This window comes from Vicia villosa, unplaced genomic scaffold (assembly GCF_029867415.1).
Source record: "Vicia villosa cultivar HV-30 ecotype Madison, WI unplaced genomic scaffold, Vvil1.0 ctg.000141F_1_1_1, whole genome shotgun sequence".
NCBI classification, from domain to species: domain Eukaryota; kingdom Viridiplantae; phylum Streptophyta; class Magnoliopsida; order Fabales; family Fabaceae; genus Vicia; species Vicia villosa.
Window position 1 is genome coordinate 479,797 of NW_026705032.1, and position 13,475 is coordinate 493,271.

At 38.5% G+C, this 13,475-nt stretch overlaps 1 long non-coding RNA gene across 1 annotated transcript; it reads right to left on the bottom strand.

Annotated features, from left to right (window-relative positions):
- Window positions 1-11,049: 11,049 nt before the first annotated feature.
- Window positions 11,050-12,923, bottom strand: LOC131624579 (uncharacterized). The gene is made up of 6 exons (XR_009290625.1): window positions 12,789-12,923; window positions 12,483-12,689; window positions 12,196-12,394; window positions 11,691-11,763; window positions 11,460-11,571; window positions 11,050-11,349 (listed from the first exon to the last, which is right to left on the bottom strand). It is a non-coding gene; the product is annotated as an uncharacterized LOC131624579 (long non-coding RNA).
- Window positions 12,924-13,475: the final 552 nt, after the last annotated feature.

Sequence of the window (13,475 nt, forward strand, 5' to 3'; positions counted from 1 at the left end):
GATTAAATAATTCCTTCTTTGATCCCAAAACCTACACTACTAGAAAGTACACGCTTCAAGCTTCCTACCACCTCGAACAGCGATTAAAACAGAGTTATGGTTCAAAAGTTATGATCAAAACGCTTTTATCCCATTAAACTAAATTTTTTGCTAAGAAGGGCTCAGTTCGCGTCGCCAACAGTTGGTCGCGCCGCGAAACTCTGGCAGTGGCAAAACCTCACCAAAATCTCATGGTGTTCGAGCCGCGAAGCCTTGTACGCGCCGCGTACTGTTGGAGAACCAAACCCCAGAATTTCTCTGCATGGTTCGCGCCGCCACCCCTTGTTCGTGCCGCGAAGCGCGCGAAAACAGAATTCTCAGCTCTGGTTTTTGATCCAACAAAGTCTAAAACCAATTATCTCCATACTCAAACCTGTTCCAGACTCACACTAAAGCATAGAACAACATATATGATCTCTACTCAGGATTTATTAGTAGCAACAAACATCAATTTCATAGATTGAGTCAAACCCTAAGATTTTTACCAAAAACCCCAATTTCTCAAACTTATGATTTCATCCATAAATCAAAACTATAAGTCTCTAACTAGAACCCACCTCGATTACAAGCTGCTGATGATGAAGATGAGTTGATTCAGCGGAGAAACGATGAAGATCCAAGCTTTCTTCTCCTTTCTCTTCTTGCTCCTCCTTCTCTCTACTTCTTCTCTCTAACTTGTCTTTGTTGAAGAAAATGAAGAAGAAAAGCAAGGAAAGAAAGATATAAGCAAAACCTTAAGTTAACACTACTAACTCAAATGTCCAAAAGTATCTCTAATGCACCAATTAATAAAACCTCAGTGTCAGCTAATAGCATTAGAGCATTTATTAAATACGGGGTATTACACTTTGTCTCAAAATAAGTGTGACATTTAGAAAATCTATTAGTCTCAAAATACTTGTCATTTTAGTTTACCAATAAAATTTCAATTTTTATCTTCCAATTGTATCCTCTAATTACTAATCTTAATTTATTGTTTTTTTACTTTGCATTAATGCTAAATCAAATACACCAATAGTTAATAAGGATTACTTGGTAAAATTACTATTCTCTCTTTTATTTATTACATTCTCTTAATCGGTGTGAAAGTATCAAATATGACATATATTTTGGGAATGAGGGAGCACATATAAATAGAAGGAATTGGAGAAATTAACCTTCCACCCCCATAGTTTTACTTGGCAACCCCCCCCCCCCCCCCCCCTCTCCAAAGCATATGAAAAGATCAAAATATTCAAACCAAAAAATTCACCATTTTACAAAATTAATTTATAGGCAAATAACAAAAATTTAAAATTTTTGGGGAGATACTAGAAATTTTGAGGCGACTATCGGAAATTTCACCAAATAGTAAGTATTTCCGTTATTTTTGCAAAATTTCCAATATTTTGTACCGGAAATTTCAAATTTCCCGATATTTTTTTGAGGGTATTTGTATCTGAAATTTTGAAATTTTTGGTAGTTCAAATTTTTTTTAAAACACTGGAAATTTCATAATTTCAGGTAGTTCACTTTTTGTTAGAACAAGCTTTGTTCTGATCAATATTCTATGTTTTGATGATGACATTATATATGAATTTTGTATAAGACAATGTGGTACTCTAATCCTTTGCATTTTCCATTTCAGGAAATACATAAAGAGTATGCATAAATCAGCATTCAGAAGCACTGACTCAGAAGGTTCTGGATGGCTACATCATAACATGCTCTGGAAAAACATCAGAAGATGCTCAAGCAGAATCAGAACATGAACTATGAAGCATCAGAAGAACATGAAGTCAGAAGCAGAAGCACTGAAGTTCTTATGGTATCACACTCAAGCTCTTCAAAGGCTGAAGACAAGAAGATGCTCTGCACCAAGCTGTTGACTCTGAAATTCAAACGTTGTTATCTACAAATCCGAGTCCAGAAGCAAGTACAAGATGACAGGCTATTAAGTCTAATCTCTGACTGACAAAAGGAACGTTAGAAGCTACAAAAGGCAAAGTCAGTAAAAGCAGCAAAAGCATGGCTCGAGGTAGTTGACAAAAGTGTGAAACATTAAATGCAGCGTTGTACTATTCAAGCAAAGCATTAAATGCAACCCAATGGTTATCTTCTCTCAATGCCTATATATAGAAGTTCTGATCAGAAGCAGCGTAGAAAACACTTGCGCAATATACCAAAATGTTGTCAAATTCAAAGCTCACGAACTTCATCTTCAACCTCACAAACTCTTGTAATATTTAGTGAGTGTTAAGCTTAGAAATTAAGAGAAATATCACTGTTGTGATTATAGCTTTATAAGAAGCAATCTTACTCTTGTAAACATTATTTTACATTGTTTGTAAAAGGTTCCTAGAGTGATCAAGTTGTGATCAGTAGACTCTAGAAGACTTAGAAGTTTTCTAAGTGGTGATTTCCTAGAGTGATCAAGTTGTGATTTGTATACTCTAGAAGAATTAGAAGTTTTCTAAGTGGGTAACCATTGTAATCAGTTGGATTAGTGGATTAAATCCTCAGTTGAGGTAAATCACTCTAAGGGGGTGGACTGGAGTAGTTTCGTTAACAACGAACCAGGATAAAAATAATTGTGTTCATTGTTTTTACCTTACAAGTTTTTAAAGTCACACTTATTCAACCCCCCCCCCCCTTTCTAAGTGTTTTTCTATCCTTCAATTGGCATCAGAGCGCCGGTTCTAGGTGCAAGCACTTAACCGTGTTAGATAAAAGATTCAGGGAGAAAAACACAAAGTCAATATGGTTGAAACAGCTACATCTACTCCTACACCTGAACAAAACAACAATGGTAATGGAAGCAATAGTTTCAATGGCTATAATAGACCACCAGTTTTTGATGGTGAAAACTTTGAGTACTGGAAAGATAGACTCGAAAGTTACTTTCTTTGTCAAGATGGTGACTTATGGGATCTAGTCTTGGATGGTTACAGACATCCTGTAAATGCTCGTGGAGTAAAGATGTCAAGACAAGAAACGAGTGATGACCAAAAGAAACAATTCAAAAATCATCACAAGTCAAGGACTATTATGCTGAATGCTATTTCTCACGCTGAATATGAGAAAATAACAAACAGAGAAACTGCCTATGACATCTTTGAATCCTTAAAGATGACTCATGAAGGTAATGCCCAAGTCAAGGAGACAAAAGCTCTTGCTTTAATCCAGAAGTATGAAGCTTTCAAGATGGAGGAAGATGAAAACATTGAAGCAATGTTCTCAAGATTCCAGACTCTGACTGCTGGATTAAGAGTGCTTGACAAGGGATATACAAAAGCTGATCATGTCAAGAAGATTATTAGAAGCATGCCCAGAAGATGGGGCCCAATGGTGACAGCATTCAAGATTGCTAAGAATCTGAATGGAGTTTCTCTTGAAGAGTTGATCAGTGCTATGAGGAGTCATGAAATAGAGCTGGATGCAAATGAACCTCAGAAGAAAGGTAAGTCAATTGCATTAAAATCTAATAATAAAAAATGAACTAACGCTTTTCAGGCTGAAGAAGAAGATTCTGAAGAGTCAGAATCAGAATCAGAAGAAGAAGAAGAAGATGAAGATGAGTTTTCCATGATCTCAAGAAGAGTAAATCAACTCTGGAAGAGTAAGCAAAGAAAGTTCAAGAACTTCAGAAGTTCCAAAAGGCCTGAAAGAGGAGAATCTTTTGGACACAGAAGATCTGACAAGAAGAAGGTGACATGCTATGAGTGCAAGGAACCTGGACATTACAAGAATGAGTGTCCAAAGCTTCAGAAGGAAAAGCCTAAGAAAAATTTTGAAAAGAAGAAAGGCTTAATGGCTACTTGGGATGACTCAGATTCTTCTGATCAAGAGTCAGACTCTGAAGATGAGTAGGCATACATAGCGCTGATGGCCACTGTTGATGATGAATCAGAATCTACATCAGACTCAGATTCTGAAGAGGTATTTTCTGAACTTTCTAGAGATGAGCTAGTTTCCATCTTAACTGAACTTCTAGAAATCAAGGCTAAACTTAGTATCAAATACAAAAAGCTGAGAAAGCTCTTTGCATCTGAAACTAAGAAGCTTGAAATAGAAAATGCTGAACTTAAAGAAAAGGTTTTAAAACTATCTAAAGATGTTGAGTCATCTTCTAGTTCAGAAAAGTCTATTCCAAGTGTGAACAATATTCTTAAGGAATATGACTTGAGTTTCAGGAAGTTTCTATCTAGAGGTATTAGGAGAAGTCAACTTGCCTCTATGATATATGCAATTAGTGGAAACAAGAGAATTGGCATAGGCTATGAGGGTGAAACCCCATATAAACTTGAACCGGTTGATGAGATGAAAATCACATACAAACCTCTGTATGATCAATTCAAGTTTGGCCATTCTCATGATATAAAGCTCACATCTAACTCTAAGAGTTTTCATTTAACACACACCAAGAAGCATGTTGCACACACTAGAAAATATCATGCTATTCAGAATAGGGAATATCATGATGCACCTCCTGTTAATTTTCATGCTAAACCTAAGTTCAATCAGAACTTAAGGAGAACTAACCCAAAAGGACCCAAGAAAATGTGGGTACCTAAGGAAAAGATTATACCTGTTGTAGATATCCTTGGCAGCCAAGAAGACGAAGGAAAACATGTCATGGTACCTGGACTCTGGGTGCTCGCCACACATGATAGGAAAAAGGTCTATGTTCCAAGATCTGGAGCTTAAATCTGCTGGTGAAGTCAAGTTTGGAGGGAACCAAAAAGGCAAGATCATTGGTTCTGGAACCATTTGTATTGGTAAATCTCCCTCTATAACTAATGTACTCTTAGTAGATGGATTAGCTCATAACTTATTGTCCATAAGTCAATTAAGTGACAATGGTTATGACATAATCTTCAATCAAAAGTCCTGCAAAGCTATTAGTCAGAAGGATAGCTCTATCCTATTTACAGGCAAGAGAAAGAACAACATTTACAAGATTGATCTTCAAGATCTTAAGAATCAGAAGGTTACTTGCCTTATGTCTGTTAGTGAAGAGTAGTGGGTCTGGCACAGAAGATTAGGTCATGCTAGTTTGAGAAAGATTTCTCAGATTAACAAACTCAATCTGGTCAGAGGACTCCCTAATATGAAATACAAATCAGATGCTCTTTGCGAAGCATGTCAGAAAGAGAAGTTTTCAAAACATGCATTCAAGTCTAAGAATGTTGTCTCTTCCTCTAGGCCGCTAGAACTTCTGCACGTGATCTGTTTGCCTTATTTATTTGTTTTAGTGAGGACTAGAGGTAGAAACGGTTTTGTTGCAGACAGACTGACTGATATGGCATAAGGTCAGGTCCATAGGCATGAGGCAGAGGCTTCTTATCTACGTGCTAGTAGACATCCTCCGAACGATTCTCACAGGAAACAGTTGGCTAAACTCACGCAGTACCGTGCACCCAGATGCCAAACTATTATAGTTGCTACTGCGGAGGAGGCACATGTGGAGGAGTCAGCTGTGGCTGTGCAGGTACATGTGGAGGAGCCATTTGTAGTTGTACCGGTTTTGGAGGAGCCAGTTGTGGAGGTACCAGTCGTGGAGAAGGCACTTGTGGTGGTGCTCGATGTGGAGGAGCAGGTACCCTCTATTGAGGTGGTTGTTAAGGAGGCTTCTGTGGCGGTTGATGAGGTGTCTCTTACTAATATAGACGCCACGACACATGTGTCTATAGAGCCATCAGTTTACACTGATGGAGCCTATGTGGTCACAGAACTTACTGACCATGTGGCATTATGTATATAGCAGAGCGAGGTATATATGTTATATTTTTTATTGCAAATTATTCATTATTGATTATTTTGGCTCGATTGTCTATCTGAAAGTTTATTGATTATTTTTTTAGTTTTGTTTCTTACAAGAGCGTCTGACGCTGTAGGTCGCATCCCATGGCTCGAAGTTGAAGAACTCCCCAGAGGGGGAGATGCCTGAGCAGGTCAAGCATATTGTTATCGACTTCAGCCTGCTGGATTTCGCTGAGTGCTCACTTACCATGCTCGACGCCTTCCTCCTGTCAGCTTTTGTTGAGCGGTGGTGATCCACTGTCGCGCGCGGATAATAAATGAGTGATTTTTAAGAGACTGTAGATAGCGACAATGACTCGAATATTGTTCTCAAGAATTCTTCTATTATTATTGACCAATTGAAACAATTATGGGGGTTGTTTTGGTTTAGGATTCGATCATGATAAACAAAGTAAATAAGTGATTATTGAAATAAGTGATTATAACAGGTTAATCTACTGGTTTGACTTCCAACTTACCATTGGTCATTACAATTACAATTCCCTAAGCGGTTCCAATTCCTATTCGATTGCAATATTGAAGAAACAAGCATCGACAATACTACACGAGTTATGTTCCTAATCACCGAATTAAGCAAACGGTTCACCAAATTAAGCAAACGGTTATAGATAGCGTGAATTAACGAAAAAGCTAAGTTAAACACAATTAAGGAAATGAACATACATAAATCAAAATCAATCCAATATCTATTCTATAAGAACGGATTAATCAAACAAAAATTATAGAACAAATTAGAAAGGAACTGAATTAAATTGAAATTGATAAAAACCTCAAAGTCTTGTGGAATTCGAATTCGGCAGATTTCCCCTTAGGATTAGTTCTCCATTAACCGATTCGTACAATGCAAATTTTATCTTGAAAAGAAAAGTAACCTACTGTAGCGGCCGCTAGCCCTTATAAAACAAAATAAGGTTTTCACTAAAAATCTGAATCGGGTCGAAAACATAACCTAGGCCCATAGTAAATGACCCAAAACAAAAATATATCTAATGCTGAAACTTCAAACGAAATTCTGGAAATGATGCATTCTGAATCTGCTTTTGACTCCAACATGAAAGTTGTAGCTCTCTCTCTTAGCTTTCCAGTGATTATTAGAATGCGTCGATATGATTCCCGTAGCTCCAGTTATGATCATTTTAGTGCAGAGTGCTAATGATGAAAATAAAGTGCGAAAATCAAATAAGTGCAAAAATAAACTGATTTATAAAAACACATTAAAATAGAAAAATAACCAAGGTAAAGTATGGAAACGCATAAGTATAAACATAGAGGAATGTGCATCAAAATGAACTGATCTGGTGGCACCCTGAGGCATCATCCTTTCATTTTCCATTTGTGGAGATGACTATCACATTGGATGACGTCTCATCTTTGTTTCATATTCTCATTGCTGGTACATTCTTCACTGCTCCCCATCTTAACCAGGGGACGACGATGGCACAGGTTATAGAGGATTTGGAGGTAGATGAGGGTGTCGTGCTCGAGGAGTTCGCCACTAATAGAGGCTCGCACCTTAGGATGTCTTGGCTAAGGGACAGGTACGAGGAGCTTGTGGCGGCATAGAGGTAAGAGGTTTCCGCTTGAGTGTACATGCTACATCTAATGGCATGTACTGTCTTTGTAGACAAGTTTGGTGTTTGTGTTGATGTTCGCTACCTTTGGCTATTCAGTAGCCTAGACACTCCAAACTGGACTTGGGGAGTGGCGATGTTGACTATGCTATACATGACACTTGGAGTTGCTTCCCAGTATGATACCAAACAGCTAGCTCGAAACATGTACTAGAAAAAAAGATTATGCAATAAAAAAGATGTTGTACAAAATATACATATAATACAATCATAAAAAAATAAATTTACATAGGCCCTCCACGGGCAACATCAGCCAACCTAGCTAAAATACTATGAACCTCACCATCAGGGTTCACCAAACCCATGAGACTATCTAAGTGAACGGTGATGAACTATAGGCGGTTGTCCTGGTCACCTGCGGGAGGTGGTGGTGGTGGTGGATCGGAAGAATCCCTGGTATGTGAAGGCCTTGGAGCATCAGATGTTGCGGCATATGGTATGACCCTATGGTGTGACACATTGAGGAACCACTCCAGGTATCCATCATCGCACTTCCCAGGCTGCTGAATCTCAACAGCTGTATCAGTGAACTCACGGGGGAGCTGATGGTGTGACTATGAAACCATCGATCAATTCCACCAGCTGGAGCATCTGAGAACGGACGTGGGATGCCCTGTATATAACCATACTGGCGTAGACACCTCTTAGGCAAGTGTCTAGCCACATGGCTCTCCCATCTGACATACCCTAAATATAAGAAAGATACATCAAAAGGACAATGAGGGCAGTGACTTGTATACGGTGTCCAGATGACATCATCCGGCGTCAAAGCATCCAGTCTCCATCTATACTCAATAAACCCTCCTGGAATGGTCTGTTTGGCCTCTTCGCACATGGGTCAACAGCCGCAACATGCTGGATCTTCTACTCACAGATGTGAGGGAAGTGCTAGTAGATTCAACACTGCATAAATAAAAATCACCAAGCTCGGATAAATTATAATAAAACATAAAAAACCATGTAAAAAATTATAATATACATGTAACAAGCTCATGTAACCAGTAAGCTGTCTGGTGTCAGGACGAGATGCAACATCAAGCACCGTGTACAACATTGTTAGTGTCGCCACTCTCCAAGCCTAACATGGAGTGTCAAACGCGCTGAATAGAGAAATATTGCGGACATCTATATAAACTCCAGACTTGTTTGCAAAGAGAGTACATACCACTAGATGTAGCATGTACGCCCAAGCGGCAGCCTAGTACCTCCCTACATCCACAAGCTCCTGATAAGTCCTCCTCAACCAATACATCCTAAGGTGAAAGCCCCGAGTCTCACTTAACTCACGTAGGACCTCCACCTCATCAATCTCCAAAGCATCCATCACCATGCGCATTGTTGGTGCACAATGAATAAAGATGGTGACAAAGAGAATAATAGAATAACGGCGCAAAAGAGATGAGAGAATAAAATTGTATTCTACTATTAATGATAGCTATTACAAGGCTATTTATAGGAAAATAAAATCTTGCCACATAAGTCCTAAAACAGTAAACTTAGTGAACAAGTCTAAGGTACAAACAGTACAGTACTACAAAATACTAAAGTACCCTTACTACTAAACAGCTAAGCTAATGGGACCCAGACAACATCTTCTGGTCAATACTATCTTCTGAGTAACCATTAGAAGATCAGTCCATCTTCTGAATATTGAATTACTCTTCAATACCATCCCTTAATTCATATTCTTCAATCAAAGCTGACAACGCCAATTCCATCCCTCAAGAGCAGAAATTGATCCGTCTTGATCGCCTTTGTCAGAACATCTGCCAACTGCTTCTGGGTGCTGCAGTGCACAACTTCTAATGTTCCATTCTGGACTTGGCTTCTCAAGAAATGATACTTAGTCTCAATATGCTTGCTTCTTCCGTGTAACACCGGATTCTTGGCAAGATTGATTGCAGACTTGTTATCAATCATCAGCTTCAGAGGCTTCTTCACTCTAATCTTCAGATCTTCTAATAGATTCAGAAGCCACACAGCTTGACATGCAGCTACAGCGCCTGCGATGTACTCAGCTTCACAGGTTGATAGAGCAACAACAGGTTGCTTCTTGGAACTCCAAGAAATAGGACCTCCCAGAAACATGAACAAATATCCAGAAGTACTCCTTCTATCAACTCTGTCTCCACACCAATCAGAATCAGAGTTACTCAATAACTCTGATTCTTCCTTTCTCCCTGAAGGAAACAATATGCCATATTTCAGAGTTCCCTTGACATATCTCAAGATTCTGACAGCAGCTTGGTAAAGGGACCACTTAGGTTTACTCATGAACCTACTAACCAATCCAACTGCATAGCATATATCAGGCCTGGTATTACACAAATACCTTAGAGAACCAACCAGCTGTTTGAATACCGCAGCATCAACATCTTCACCTTCAGAATCAGAGTCCAACTTTTGATTCGCTTCTGACGGTGTAACAGCAGCTTTGCAATTCTCCAACTTGAATTTCTTCAGAAGTTCTAACTCATACTTCAACTGATGCAGAATGATACCATCTTCTGAGTACAGAATCTCCATCCCTAGAAAATATGACATTTTCCCAAGGTCTGTAATCTCAAACTCATTCATCAGTACCTTCTTGAACTTCATCAGATCTTCTGAACAACTCCCTGTAAGCAATATGTCATCAACATACAAACACAGCAGAATCATATTGCTTCCAGAATGTTGCACATAAACTCCATATTCCATCTCACACTTCTGAAACCCTTGCTTCTTGAAAAATGAATCAATCTTCAAATTCCAAGCTCTGGGTGCTTTCTTCAATCCATACAGAGCTTTGTGTAATTTGTACACCATCCCTTCCTTATTCTTTTTCACAAAGCCAGGGGTTTGTGACACGTATACCTCCTCTTGTAATGGACCGTTCAGAAATGCAGACTTTACATCCAGATGCATCAAGGACCAACCTTTGTTCGTGTTGCACCCCAAAATTTGCCCACCTATTTATTTCTAACTGGCTTAAACTTCTCATTTCATATGCATCATCTTTTCACTAGGGCATTAACATAACTCATGCACTCATTAATCAAAGTTTTTGCATTGGTTTGAGACGTACATATCAACTAAGCTTGGATCATCTGGTTCTCATTCGAAGCATGGGTTGTGGAAGTAGATTTTTGATACGGTCATTCATCATGAACTTCTGTCTTCTCAAGCTACAAGGCTATTCTCATCGAAGTATTTATGAGCATTGAACTGTGGAATTAGAGTTTATTTCCCTATTTCTTGTGGCGATCAAAGGGTCTTTTTGAGTGTAGGTTCTGGGCTTCATGTCATTATTCTTACAATCATCAGATGAATTAGGGATCTATCTAGATTTCCTTATCATTAATTCGAAGGTCAAACTCACTCGGTCACTTGGGATTGCATACAAGAATCAAAGTTAATCAAAGTTATGTGGAACTTCGTGAATCATTTCAAGTGCGGGGCATTTTTTCTTCAGAATTTTTGGCTATGAAATCACAAGTAAAATTAAAGTGGAAACACAAGGAGGGAGAAGGAATTAAAGTCTCAATTTTGGGGAAGAGAAACCGTAACATGCTATGAGTAACCATCCATTTACAAGTTTCAAGAACCATATGTATATATATCATATCACTTTACAAGGAGAATCATCTACATGCTCAATGTTCCCTTCCAATCCAATTCAATACAAAAAAGAGGAAAAAGTCTCATTACAAAGTCAATTAGTTACATTTCTATACTAAACTTCAAGCATATTCTTTCTCCCCAATCTTCAAGCTTCATAGTTTAACCCATCTCTGTGTTGTCCCAAATACACCATGAGCCGTGCGATTACACTAGTTGCGTCTCCGCACCAATACACTTGCTGCAGCCTATCTTTTGACTTGACAAGTTCCAAAACCTATCCAAACAACATGTAAATTGAGTCATAAAACAAGTGCAGTCAATATAAACCAAAACCAGCATGCAAATGCATTCACTAATAACCAGTCCCGCATCATGTATCTGTACCTAAATCAGAATCTTCAATATAATCTTCACCATACGGTTCGCTCACAGTTTCGTAACACATCCAAGCCACATACTTCAGAATTCGACACCATGCCAATACCTTCTAGAAAACCTGTGCCAATTCAAATCAAGCTAGCTTATGTTAATTCTGACACAATCAAATACACCGTCCCACATTCAGAACAAAGCTACAATAAATTCTACATTATCCAGAAAATAAATCCAGCTTACCACTCAAAACCCGCAAAATAAAACCGGAGCTGCCATCAAACATTCACAGACTTGCAGCACCTCGAAAACAGACCTGCAACATTAAATCGTCATCGTTATCTTACCAATCCACAACAAATTCAGCCAGTTCAAAAACGGATCAGATTCGCAAAACCAACGCCCATTCTAATGTTCATACAATCCCATTCATATAAGTATACAGTCAGCAGCAATTCCTAAAAGAAAAACTGAATCCAATAACCTAGCACTAACCGAAAACCAAACATGTCCTAACTGTTACTAACAGTTTATAACTAATTCAGTTACTAACTCAATCAGTCCCTAACTAAATCAATCTCTACCCTCCACCTCATAACAGAAATTAGTTATTCCTAACAACCTAACCGATTCATAACTGTCAAAACCATTTGTAACTAACTTTTTTCTAACAGCTAACAGTTTTCAACCACCTAACTAATAGATCCCATAACTGAATCAAAACAGAAAATCAGAAGAAGGAACTCACCTCTATAAATCTTAGCCTGCTTCATCATTTGGGGATTCTCTCTTCATTCTTCTCACCCTCCATCCTTCACCACCATCATTCAGCTTCCATCACTCATCTTCATCACTTCTTCATCCTCTTCATCAATCACCAACAACCTTCACCTCAACGATAACAGAACCTCTGCATCCACTCTTCTTCAACCTCCACCACCATAAACCTTCAAAAATGCAGAAGAAAAGAATTGGCATAACAAAAAGGGAGAAGAGAATTTCAGAACAGAGATGGGTAACCGAAGATACTCTCACCTGTAACAAGCTCAGAATGGTTCGCTCTTGAATCTTCATCCTTCACTTCTTCATCAACTTCACTCAACTTTCATCATCATCATCTTTGAATCATCACCAATCGTCTTCACACTTCAAACTTCATGGTGTCATCATCTTCGTCACACTTCATTATCATCACGACGCAGCAATTATCATCATCATCATAACAATACTTCTACAATGCCACTGAAATCGTAAACAGAACAGTGACATCATCAAGCGTATGGAACTGAAGAGAGAAAGATTCGAATCGGAGAAAATTGGAGAGGAACGGAAGATTCTTACCTGAACTCTTGATAGAACTACGGGATTCTCTTCACCTTTATTAAATTGGGAGAAGTACCGGACTTCTCCGGTAGGTAAACACCTTCACTGCCTTGCGTGGTGCGTTTTTCTGATTGTTGAGAGAGGAGATCGAAAATGATGGCGAAAATAAAGAAAGAACAAAGTCGTGTGATAATGAATCAGAAGAATAAAAGGTGAGCGACTGCCATGTCCGAAAAACCTCATTGATTCCTCAACCATTTCAAAATTCCTTGTGAGGGATGAGCACTCATGTTGAGTTAATTTGAACTTAGGAGTGGAGAATATCATGAAGGGGGTGGGAACCAAATAATTTTGAGCCTAAAAATCCTTTGTTTCTGAAAAACCATGAACCCGGCCAAGATACAACCCTTAAAAGTCCTAATTGAAGTAGGGTTTATTTTGGAGACGCACTCCATTGAGATAGCGTTTAACTGACTCCCAATGACGCGTCACATATCTATGTTGGTATTGTATGCCCGCTTTACATTTCATTCACAAGAGGTGGCCACCTCATTGCATAAAAAGTTTTTAAACTTCAAGACTAGCATAGGCTTTGCATTAGATTTATCATTCTTAGAATTAACATTCTTTTGCATACAAAACATTTGCTTAAACATCAAGGAAATTTCTATGATGAGAATCCATGAAGAGATTGATCATGTCAGA